The sequence below is a fragment of the Passer domesticus genome, chromosome 2 (genome assembly GCF_036417665.1).
Source record: "Passer domesticus isolate bPasDom1 chromosome 2, bPasDom1.hap1, whole genome shotgun sequence".
NCBI classification, from domain to species: domain Eukaryota; kingdom Metazoa; phylum Chordata; class Aves; order Passeriformes; family Passeridae; genus Passer; species Passer domesticus.
The window spans coordinates 117,746,006-117,759,346 of record NC_087475.1 but is presented as its reverse complement, the minus strand read 5'-3'; the positions used below and the strand labels follow the sequence as shown (position 1 = coordinate 117,759,346).

At 38.4% G+C, this 13,341-nt stretch overlaps 1 protein-coding gene across 3 annotated transcripts in view; it reads right to left on the bottom strand.

The window, feature by feature from the left end:
• ROBO2 (roundabout guidance receptor 2) overlaps positions 1-13,341 on the bottom strand; it is a 1,014,282-nt gene that overhangs the window by 660,814 nt on the left and 340,127 nt on the right. The gene's annotated exons all lie outside the window — the stretch shown is intronic.

Genomic DNA, 13,341 nt, shown 5'->3' with positions numbered 1-13,341 from the left:
TCCAGCATAGATCCTTGTTCTATCAGGCATCTTAGAGGCTCCTCAATGTAGTGTGAACAAGGCACATAAACAAGATGGAAGTTTCATGTAACATTAACTATTAAATACAGCATTACTGCTGTCAAAACATGTATTTATTAGAAATGGATAAGTGGAAAGGAAATCCTTCTATTCTACTCATTTTATCCATCTCATAATTTCTAATTAAATGGAGCCTGTATCTCAATTGCTCTGGCTTTTGGAATTAAAGACCTGCAACTCCTATGATAAGCTCTTCTCTAGTCTCTAAATCCAAACCATTTAATTTGCTTAATATACCCAAGTTTGTAATAGCTAAATTGTAATTTTTAAAAAGTAATGTGGCTCTTCTTTTTTTTTAATAGTATTATCTGAAAATAAGCATATATCGGTGATATTTTTTAAAACTGCCTGAAACATTTAATGTCAGTCTTGTTTATCATTTCAAGAGTCCACAGGCATGTAAAGTGGCTAGATTTGTTGTGTGGTACAGCTATTTTCTATGTAATAGGATAGATTTTGATGAAAAACAGAGCCTACTCTTTGAAAAGCACTGTATTTTAAATACACAGAGAGAGCTGAAGGGAACAGTGTGAGATCAGCAGGTGTTACAGAGACATTTTTCTGCCCTGCTATCAAAGCAATGCCAAACTCCACATCTTCATGTCAAGTAGGTTAAAAAGCAAATATCTCAAAATAGCTCCATCCTCACCAAGTGACCCAAAATCACCTTCAAACAGAATTTTTTTGTAAGATTACCATAAGTTAAACTTCCTGGAGAGCTTTTATAAATGTACTCTCAGCAACTTCAAGAGCTTCCTTTGAAAGACCAGCCTATGTAAGGCACTTGATTTCCAAGGATTTGCATTTAAATATACATCTATTAGAGTTCAAGAAAATATGCTTAGCCCAACATACAAAATGATATTGCTTTATTGCCAATATCTTTGAAAGCAAAACAGGAAAACTTTCTACAGTAAGATTTTTTTTAAAAAATCACTATATAAATGTGAATTTCATGATAAAGAGAAAGTGGAATCCTGAATATTCTGAGTGACAGTGTTCTTATTAATAAGTGAGATGTCTCTGAAGTATCAAAATGAAGATCCAGTTTCATAAAATACCAAATTATCAAACTGACTAACCAGTACTAAGAAGAAATATAAGGGTTTCTGAAGGATACACTAGGTGACAGATTGCCTGAAGAAAAACAGGAAATATAAGTTTCCCTTTTTATCTCTTTTAGAATGGCATTCATCTCTTGACGAATACACCCTGTTTTATCAACAATTGTTGCTTTTTCTAGAAAAGGGCTGAACAGAATCAGAAGTCTCAAAACTTATTAAAAACACAAACAAACCCAAGCAATGTAGGGGTCCAATCACACACACACAAAAAAAACCCCAAACCAAAACAACAAAAAAAAAATGCAAAAACGTCCACCACATTGGGTTTATACTTCTAACTAGAACTGCAAGAGTTTTGTGTTTTCCAGTGAGGCAGGATAAGCACTTTTTACAGCCAAGGGCATACAGACCTCCAATCCCTGCACCCCTCCAGGTCTGTACAGCTTCACTGTCCTTAGAAGCTTTAGGGGCGTCTTACTGAACATTTTGGAACTACTTAAAATATTATTTTGTGGAGAGAAATATAAAATTATTAAATTACAAACTGCCAATCACCTCCACAAAGATGAATAGAAGGCAACAAGCTAAATGGATGAAACCATGGGGCACATCCATTTGCAGCCAGACCTTCAATCCCAACAGAGCAGAACTCAGCCTAAGGCACAAGGCTGACTGCAGTAGCACCTTCTAAATCCTTACAGTGATATTCCTTTGGGGGCCAGGAGGTATTTCACTATACAGTGATACACACCATCAACACCAGTTAGTCTGAACCACTTCTCAGTGGTACCAAACACACTCAGGTCGCTTTCAAACACCCTCCCTAAGCCACTGGTCTTCAGGCCAAAGGGAAATGGGGAACAAGGCCAGAACGGACATCTACTGAGCACTGGGGAAGTTATGCCATTCAAATTGCTAGGAAACAAGTTATTCCAAAAAGGGAGCCATGCTAAAATGGCTTGAGGAAACTATTGAAACTAGTGCAAAAAGAAATTTCTTAAAGAGTGTTATCCATTCAAGATCTTTCCAGAAATGTGGATAAAAAAAAAATAATGAAAAGCCAGTGTACAAATTGAGTATAAAGTATGAAAATCTAAGACAATGATATCTATGGAAAGGTAAAGCTCAGCACCAGTACTGTCATAATTTCTGAGACTATGAATTGTTCAGAACAAGTTGTCTAGGCTAACCCAAGCCTCACTTGGTCAGGATGGCTGGATTTTAGCTTAAATTGTTCCTAGTTGGCACTGGATCATTCACTGCGTCCACAGAGAGAGAAACTGCACAGTGCTGCTTCTTAGCACACCAGGAGAGGATGTGACCACCAGCCCCATGGACACCGTGCCACCCGACCCCCATGGTGACCTTGGGTAGGCAGCAAGGCTCTCCCCAGCCCAGTTAATAAGGTTTATGTAATAAATGCAAACCAGTTGTGGATTAATTAACTCTCAGACTAAATATGATAGCTGGAAATACTCTTTTGTACTTTCCTACTCTGCTTTACTGTTGTGGTATAACCCCAGCCAGCAGACACACCCCACACAGCCACTGGCTCACCCACCCACCAGTGGGATGGGGAGAGAATCAGAAAGGCAAAATAACTCATGGGTTAAGGTCAAGACAGTTTAACGGGGAAAGTAAAAGCCATGCACACACAAGCAAAGCAAAACAAGGAATTCAATCACTGTTTCCCATGGGCAGGCAGCCAGCTCCAGAAGCACAAAGCTCCATCATACAGAGCAAAGATCTGGGAAGACAAACAGCACCACTGCAAATGTCACTCCCTTCCTCCTTCTTCCCCCCACTTTTTGCACTGAGCTTGATGCCATCTGGTCTGGAATATCCCTTTGGTCACTTTGGGTCACCTGTCCTGGCTGTCTCCTCCCACTGTCCCACACAGCACAGCAGCACAAGAAAGCAGAGAAGGCCTTGGCTCTGTGCAATAACAGACACATCTCTATATTATAATCCTGTGTTCAGCACAAATCCAAAACACAGCCCAATACACTTGGAAAAAAATAAATTCTACCCAAGCCAAAACCAACTGGGGAAGGGAAAGAAAATAAAAACAACCCAAAAACCACAAAAAAACCCCCACAACAACCAACAACCCCAAAGAAAAGATAAAGGAAGAAAGTGTTAAAAAAATATTGTGCCATCTTGTCCACTTGTGTAAGAATGTTCCCAAAAGCAACACTATGAAATGTGAATTATTTCACAGTTGTTTTCACCATGTTGTATAGTGCTGGGTTTGCAGTCAAAATACAAGGAGCTACAAGTGAAGTGAATTGATTTTTTTTGTGCTCTGCAGTAAAATCTGCCATAAATAATAATAAAAATGCAGATCCTTTTCCTAAGCTAACAGTACAAATAAGAAAATATCAGTCAACTTTTTACTGTCTGTAAAAGTCTGAACAATTAGTGATACCTGTTTATTCCTGTTAACTTAGCAGAACAACAACAACAAAATCACTTTATTAGCCATACCTTTTCCTAGTAAAAAAGGCATTGTTTCAAACCATACATTTAAAAGGTTTAACACACTTTTGGCAAGCATATGGGCTCTGATTGTCAAACATATGCCATAAATTCATAGGCAGAGTGAGGGCAAATCATTTGACCTTCTTGTGGCTCAGACAATCCAGCTGTAAAATTAGATGAAAGCAGAACTGAAAAACAGATGCTGCTGCATCCAATTTGAGCTTTCTTGAGCAAACAACATCTTAAGAGAGCAGAATTAATGCCTCATATGAACTGCAATATTTTATTTGATGCTTATCAGCACAATCTCTAAATTAAAATAAAAATCTGAAAAACTTCACAAGCCTGCCGCATGTATGACACTGAATTTCCAAATTTATAAATTACTTACATGTTTTCAAAGACAAGCAATAGCCATCTAGAGAACTGAGCCTAGTGGGCCTTTGGCAAGGAAGGCTTTCCTGGAATGTGTTGGGTGCCAGAGTCTAAACCATCTGTCACATCCACTCTGGACCCACAAGAGCTTAGAGGGGCATGCAGAGAGAAGGCCAGGCCAAAGCACCTGACACATGCAGGGGTTTAGCTCATTTTCCAGGCAGTCAGCCACCCCAGAAGTACTACCTGGAATTTGCAATTCTTATTTCCTCTTACCAAGTCATAGGGAAATCTAATTTTTGCTCGTATTGGGGTTGCCAGCTTCTGCTGGGCTCCAGTGTGTTGGCAGCTGATAAGAGTGTGCTGAAGTGTCCTATCCAGACAGCTCTGCCTCCCCTGCTAGGAGGAATCCATCACACCTATGCTACAACTGCAGCTATGCAATCACAGCTGGTGGAGGTCCCAAAAATCTTAAAACCACAGTTTGCTCCCAGGCTGGAAGGCAGAACTTCAGCAGAGGCAGTTGCAGACACCCATGGGGGAGTATGAGCTTCCACCTTGCAGGTTTGGGATTTTCCAAGTTTATAGTGGGAAAATATTTCAAAATCCTGAAGGAAATTTTAATAAGAATAAAAAAAATTAGCACCAGAATGCACATGCCACAAGTCAGGTTTGCTTACTTGTACCTGGAAATAAACACTTCTCCTATGTCAAAGGCAAATGAGGAAGCATGCCTGAATTTGCACCTGGTCTGTTGACCTCACTTTTTGGAGGTGGGAAAACTGTATTTGGATTATTTTCAAGAACATCATTTGGAACAAGTAAATTAAGGAAAAATGCTAAGTTTCACTAAGAAGGAGTGAAATTAATGTGTTGCATGGTTTTTTCCCCCCTATTCTTTTTCATGTCTTGACTACATAAAATACTGCATGAATCCAGACAGAAACTGAAACCCTGTTTGCTTCACCCCCTCTTCCAAACCAGAAATTACACCCTGCTCAGTAAATGTCTTCCCCTACTGGAAACCAAGTTGCCATACACCAGGTTCTGATGTTGCTGTAGCTATTTCAAAGCCCTAAGTAGCACAGGGTCCTCTCTGATGATTCTCTGTCTAGGGCATAATAATGTAATTAAGCACAACAGATCCAGAACACTAAAACAAGTTTTAAATTTTTTTTTAGTAATGCTGTCCAACTGTGCCAACAGGTGTAGATTTCATTACAAGCAATAAGGAAATGCTAATAGTTATTGTACTATATTTTTGGTGACAGCAAAGAAAATAAATTTTTCTTAAATATATTAACCTTGTTTTTGCCCTACAGTAATAAAGCTGATGGAAATATATTTCTCTTATAAACACTTCCTCATACATTTGGAGCTGCTTATGAGGAAGGAGTTATTACATTAATTATCCTGTCATTCTGAAATTTAAATCATGTAGCAATATTCAGTATCACGTCCTAAGGGCACATCATATTTTCAGATAAAGATTTTTTTTATTGTTTCAAAAAAGACCCTTTGTTTTTAAAAAATTTGCATAAGTTCTTGTCATTTTATCTAATTTGGTTCTTTCGTGGAGCCAATCCATCACTTCGTTACTAAGATAGCTTTTTGAATTGAACACTGATTTGCCGGAGAATGTATGCATATTTTATATCTTCTTGAATTCAGAGTTTAAAGAATAGTGTGAATTCCCTGGAAAGCAAGCTGTAGAGAAGTGAAGCCAAAGTCTGGGTTAATAAAAGTCACAGTTTAATAAAAAAATTAAATAGAGAAAATTACAAGCTGTATAGGTAAGAAATTCCACTAGAAAGGCAAAGAACACATCACACTTGACCAATGAGACAAAATAATCTTTGTTCTTGTCTGTTTAGATTACATAAACTCTAAAAACCAATTTATCTATTTCAGTGTATAAAAAATAATCAGTTTTGATAAAATATGATCCAACGATAGGTGTACAGAGATACCTTCTGGTGAATGAACAAAGAAAAAGATGTAATTACTTGTTTTGCAAAGAAGACACCAGGAAGTTCATAAAGGATTAAAACACACTTTAATTCCCCAACACCTTGAGCATTGTGGATGGATAATATTAGTGTGTTTCTAGTTATCCGTGAATTTTAATTAAACATTAATGTTTCTGTCAAATGGCAAAGGACTTAATTCAATATGCCAATGCAGACCTAAACTCTTACAAATGAGGTTAAATGCATCAACTAGTTCAAGAGTTCTATAAATGGAGGACAACAGAATTTCATTTGGGTGTAACAATATTTTTGTAGTGGGGACAGCTCATTCAAATGAGAGATAAGAGCAATGAAATTCTACTTCACATGATATGGAACTGGTTCTTTTTGGGGGCAATCTTGAATTCTCTCTTCCAGCTCAGCCATCTCAGCCTTGGTACCTCAGTTCAAATATTTATCCAGACACATCTTGTCTGCACAAGAGCGGTTCCTGAGGAACTACTCAAAGCCCTTCTCCAATGGCTTTACTCTTCCCGTCAAAACAGTTTAAAGGTCATGACAGGTCCCATAGTTAGGACATCCTTTTGGAAGGCCAAGGGACAGCTGCTAGCTGAGAAGCTGAACAAAAAAGAAATCTGCCATGGCAAAACAGGGCTGAGCTTCCCTGAGCACGTGTCCATAAGGAGCCAAATGGAGAGTTTGCCTGCATGTTTCTCCACATGGGACATTTCCAAAGAGCTTATGTGCAAAGTAGGGAGTGCCACTTGCACTTATATGTTCTGGAGAAGGGGAGAAGGCAGGCTAAAAACAGCTGAAGTGAATGAAGAGCAATATCCTCCTGAAAGTTTTAGGGTTTTCCTTTTTCTCCTTATGGTTGAAATCTGTTTTGTACTCAAATCCTTACACCCAGTTGTAAGGCTGTGCCTGAGAAAACAATGTGGAGCAGCTCAAGGACCCTTGGCTTCAGCTGCATCTTGGCTTTTGGTTTATCCACAAGAACAGCAAAATCCACGCCAAAAAAACCCAAACCTGTTTAAAGACTCTAAGGCTGCCATGCTGAACAGATTACTGACAATATTTATTAGGAAGCAGTGGTCATCTACAAAGAGTGTGTTCAGGTATCCTTTTCTGCCTGAGAAGGCTGAAATGGTTGACAGAGCACTTCCATACTGGCAGTGCTGTGAGTTTGCAGCACGATGGGTGTAGGTGTCCTGTGCTGCATAGAAGAGACCCAGGAAAAATCTTTTCTTTCAGCATGAAACATGAAGTGATTTGGTTAAAGCATTTCTTATTCCTGAAAAAGTTAGCCAAATGAACGTCAAAAAACCCTAGAAACAAAAATAACTTCCCCTATATCAGGAATGTGTCCAAGAATGTAATGGCTTCAGAGTGCAAGTAATTTACAGATGGCATAGTCAGTCAAAGACCTTCAACAGGCCTTGGATATCCATATGAGAGGAGAACATACAGAAAAAGGTGAAGAGTAAGGAAAATCTCAGAGGAATAATTACTGATATTATGTACAAGATTCCATTAGGAACCTCTGGAAAAATTCCAACTGAGGGGCAGAGAATATTACAACACTTAACTTTTACATAATCAAGCTGTGGTTTTACATGTCCATAGCTTTTTAGTCCCACTGCTAACTTTTTTGGGAACTTGTAAATTACTATTAATTCAGAAAATTAATCTCAGAGTAAGATGCTGTATGATACTAAAATATTTTTCCTATAATTTGGTAGTGCACAATACTACAATAATCTTTTCAGCCACCAAATCAAAAGAAAACAAAGTAGACTGACTTTAATGGCTGCCAGTTCACATTGCTTTGGATCACCTTTTACAATGAACGTGTGACAAAAAAAGTCCAGAAATCTTTATTTCCAACTGATGACTAATTTCCATTTATATGAATAATTAATAAAATAATTTAAAGAAAAATCAGTATAGGTTCAGAAAGTAAATGCAGATCAAAGCTGTCCTACGTTAATAAAATATTGAGCTACATAATATTCCTGAACTGAGTGGGGTTTTTGTCAGAAAGATAAGTTAATTGGTATTCTGACCTTTCACTTTCAATGTTAACCTGAAGCTAGCAGGAAGGACAGTTGTTCTGGAAGGAAGTCTCTGACAAGATGTTTAAATTTTTATTGTCTCAAACAGCCTTTTACATTCTTAGTCAAATAGCCTGCAACAGAACTAAGCCTGTCTGTGACTGTCGAGTGCACTGTGACAATGTCAAGGACTTCTTTCTTACTTTTTTTTTTTTTTGTTCAATTTGGCTGATGTTTGTTTTCCTGAGACCTGGCTGATCTCACTGGAAACTGTTCCATTTATCCAGCTACCACAAAGTTCAGAGACCGTGCACGCAGGAGGGGTGGCAATCAGTCAGCAGAGCAGAGCTCTGTGCCCAATCGATACCCCCAGCACGCACCGACAGGCAGGATAAGCGTCATCTCCCCCTCCCCCAGAAAATGTACTGGCAAAATGTGCACTCCAGAGATGGAAATGTTATCATAGCACAGGTCAGTAAACTATTGATGGGACTAAGAAACGTCTACTGATGTACAGGGAATGATGTGTGGCAGTTTGATCTAGCAAGGGGACTATTTTGTATGCCAAGCACAGCTCTCTGCTCGGTGTTGTCTTTTTGGTTCACTTTACAATGCTTCAATGTCAAAGCTTCAGCAGACATGGGATCATATTGTAGGGATGTCTACAGCACAGGTTTAAAAAAAAATTAAAAAGAACCTTTTTTTGTAAATTGCAATGTTCTAAAAAATTAACTTCTCATTTATCATGCCTTAAAGTGTCAGAGCCTTCATACAACTCTAACTTCATCTTGTACACAAATGATGACTTGCAATGACTAGATAGTCAAGCTTACTAATGTTCTAATTATGTCAGTGCAAATTAAATATACAGTAGTTTAAATTGCTTTGATAATGCCTGTAGGGTGACTACTAGCAATGAGAGAAATATCAGGTTAGACATTTGGGTCACAGCATGTCAACCTTTCCTAACAAAGTTGACTTTTTCTTCTGATTTTATTTTTGCCATAAGTTTTATATCCTAAGTTCAATTTGTTTGAGGGAGGAAAAACAAAATCAAAACCATTGGTTGAAATTTTATAGCACAGCATTATATAATGTATAATTTAATAATGTTTTCCCATGCACACACATGTGTCTGGTTATTTTTCCTGTCTTCTGTATAGTGTTCGGCTGTGGATAGAAACCACTTGAAACTGCAGATTCCAGAATCCACCCCACCACTGCAGGCTTGCAAGAAGAGTCCTTCCTTTCTTTATGCAGGGACCAAGGGCTAGTTAAAATGGAAGCTCATATTTTTGACAGAGAAAGCAAAAGTTTTTCTGAAGTATTTCTGAGCCAACTCTGAATATTTCCTGTACACTAATGAATCATGCACCAGGGGCAGCCACAGGACAAACTGTATCAAGTAGGTATTGTAAGGCACACCTACCATATGCCACAAGGAATTCTGTTCCTCCCAAAACCTTCTCTTCAGGACAAAGTGATTTCACCACCCTTGTCCTCAACTGACTCATCTGCAAGTAGTGCAGTCTGGAGTTCTAAAACATAGACTCTCTCCAGTGTACTTTTCTTACATTTATGCACACGTGTTTGCAGGCATGTGTGCATGCATATGTATATACCTGTAGTCACACTGCAAGCATCTTTTACTATATACTTGTGATAAATGCTAGAGAAAAAAAAAATCTCTTTATTGCTTTATGACATCACATTCCCAAATGATTAATGAAACTCAGCCTCTGACACTCATTCACCTGTGTTGGCACTAAATTGAACCAGCACTCCAAAAAAGAGGTTTCTGGGGCGAGGGTTTCACTCTGTGCAAAACCACACACGATTATTGTTACTAGATCTGCTAATGACAAGACAGCAGCAGATGGTATTCTCCAGGCAGATGCAAGAGAGCTATGCCTCCTCAGCTAATAGAACATAAGCCAACTTGAAACCAGAACTCCTGTGAAAATATAAGTGCAATCCTGAGCCTGAAATAATAAGCCTTTTGGATATTCAGCACATATCTATTTTGGCTGTGCTGGGATTGTCACACAGCTTTTATAGTGTCCTGCCACTTCATCTGTGGCTAGAGAAGAGGCTGTGCCTGCTGCAGTCTCCCATATGGATATGGATGATAGAGCTGCTCAGCTACACCCATGATGACAAACCAGCCCTAGGGTGTCATGCTGCACATTGCTGACACTCTCTCAACACACATTTGTCCTCTGCCAACCCGCTGCACCCCGAAAATACCCAGGGATAATTTGAGGGACTAGCATGGATCAAGGGCCACTCTCAGCAGGCAGAAGAGACAAAACCATTCTCTCTGGGGAGAAAGGGGAGGAAAGGAAGGAAATTATCCACATGGTAAAAGCTGTGCTACAGCTTTTATCTGCAGGGACAGATGACAAGGTTTTCTTCATCTATTTGCTAAAAAGACAGACCCTCTGAAGTCTACTTCCCAGACTCTGACAAAGAATTCAGAGAGAAATTGTGAAGAACATAAAGATTCAGCAGTACACTGTTTTCTTCCTTATAAATACAATACTTGAAGCAGTTATTCAAGTGAACACTCATATAATTATGACACAGAAAATAAATAACAGCCAGATATGTGAGAAAACTATAGGACCTAGCCATTATTCTACTCCTGGATCCCAAATGTACCTTATTTTTATGGACTGGGATGTTCTTTATATGAAGGTGAAACACTGTAAAAATGAAGTAAACAGAACTACATGTAAAGAGATAAATCAGGCCATATAGCTGTTGTAATGTACATTCCTTGTGCAAAACTGTCTATACTTTTGAGTTGCAGCCACTGGTTTTTAGTGATGTTTCTGTTTATCCTGTATTTTTCTTCATCTCCCCACTTTCCTCATATTTTGTTGTTGTGGTTTTAGGATTACTATAGGAAAATCAAAATAACCTTGTTCTTGGAGGATAGGCCAGGTGGTGTCTAAAGGTCCCTCCCAACCCAAACCCCTCTGTGATTCTAAATCTCAGCTACTCTCCTGTATAAGCCAAGTTTTACAAAAAGACCCATTGAAAAAAGAGACACTGGGTAGGTTTATTGGCTTCGAACAGATGGCTGAAAGGGACATCATGGAAAACATTTAAATGCTCAAAAAGGTATTGATTAAATGTAAACTAGATGGGCCTCAAGTGTTCAGATAGCCCAGACTCATGTTTTAGGGAACATGGAGAAAATAAATTCAACCAGAATATATATCTCATGGAAAAAGTGGAAAACATTAAACTCAATTCAAGAAGCAGTAGGCAGAAATAACACACATATGATGGTAAATTTACAGACTCCTTGAAATTTAATAATAGTAAATTTACTTATTGCCAGACACTGCTCTCTGAAACCTATTGCTGTGATCCAGAACATACATTCTTCTCCAAATGCAGTCAAATGGCAAGTGTATGAGCTTACACTGTGTAAAGAAAGTTGTGCAGGTGTACTTTTGCAAAGAAAATCTGAGGATTATGGTGAAAAGCAGAGAAGAGGCCTTACTGTGTTCAAAGGGTTTTTTTGCAATTAAATTCTTTTTTTCAAACTTCCATTCTCAGACCCCTTCCTCCCTATCTCAGACTGTCCAAAGCTCTTTTATGAGTGCCTCATACATGTGGTAACATATCTGGGAATAGATATGCGTTTTTCCCCCAGAGAGATGCAAATTCTTTCTCAATTTTACTATTTACTAAAAAAACCCAAGCCAAACAAACAACAAGCAAAAAAAGCTAAGAAGGAGTATTTTATCAAAATATTTCTAAGAATCTCAGAGTGAGTTTTATTCAGATCTCTTGATAGGGAATACAGAACAAGTTTTGATGGGGAGGGAGTCAAATATGAATTAAAAAGGAAAAATAAAATAAAACAAAAGAAAATAAACTAGAAACCAAACCAAAAATTCCCTGCACATATTGCAGAATGTATTTGAGGGGAGAACAAGAAAACAATGGAAAGTTTCAGTGTCTGTATTCGCTCCTGAAACACAACTAATCTGAAGACTGTTTAGAAATGAATTATGCTGGATCTGCATCTTGGATCCACCTACTGTACAATGACTGAATTCTGTTAAATACATAAGGGAATGTTTGTGATAAACAAGACACTTTATCAATTTATCTCTGTCTTGGTGTGTTTCCTTAAATAACTGCAAAGTAGACGTAGGCAGTGAAGTTACCTCCAGAGTTAAATTCCTTCAGGCATTGCAGGAAAGGGCTGCAGAGGACAGGGGGAAACAACCACAACCAGAAACAGTCAGAGCTCCATAAAAGTGTGCTGAAAGGAGTTCTGAACTTGATGGGATTGCCCACCACACAGTGCAAAGCAATTATGATTACTAAGAGGATTTCACTGTCTTTTTTTGGGGCTAAGTGGCACAAATTCACATCTTGCATAAGAATCACCCCAAAATAATTTCAGTGACCATTTGGTATCACACTGCTCTTTGCCTCTTGCTCCATACCAGGGTCCTGTACGTGGCTGCAAAAACCAGGCTACAATTTAAACACTTGCCATCTGTGCAGGGCACGACTGCCATAAGAAATGTACAAATACCTTCTGTGGTGACATTCCTTGGTGCTTATTGCATAAGAGAGACACATTTAGATGCACACTTTAATCTATATGGTTCTAATCCAGAACTGCTGGAAGTCAGTCCAAGAGGAATTCCATATTTTTCAGGCCATTGCATTCAGCTAAACTTTTGCCCAGCTGAATGATTTTAGGATGGTATTCCCAGCCAGGCCATCTTTTGACTCCCTCCCTGCCTTTCTTGTCTAATTATCAGGGCAGTGTTAAAAAAAAAAAAAAAAAAAAAAAAAAAAAAAAAAAAAAAAAAATTAAAGCACTTCAAACCCCCTAAATACATCAGCATTGATTAAGTGAATATTGAACATATTGTACTTGAAGAGGAAGGAAGAAGTCACTGTGCAGAGTACCTGGTCTTCTGTTTGCTCAGTACAGTGAAGAGGTTAACCCAAAACTAAAAAAACCAAATAAATTAAAAGGACACAAATTTCCTGAAATTTTCAATACCTCACAGGCTGAGGATTTGCAAATTTTGGAGTGAATGTGATGTGGAAGGCACAGTAGTTTGCACAAACTCCCCCAAAAAATGTGCTCCAAGGAATTTACTGCCCATCCAGGGCACTGCTGTCTGACTGTACATGGCCTGCTCCTGTGTCAGAAAGTGGAGTGCCTTCTATAATTAACAGATAACTCATCTTTGATAGCATGCCAAGAAAATAATAACTTTGCTACAGCAAAATGTAAAACTCTGTCAAAAGGAGGCATCTATCTGTTTCCAC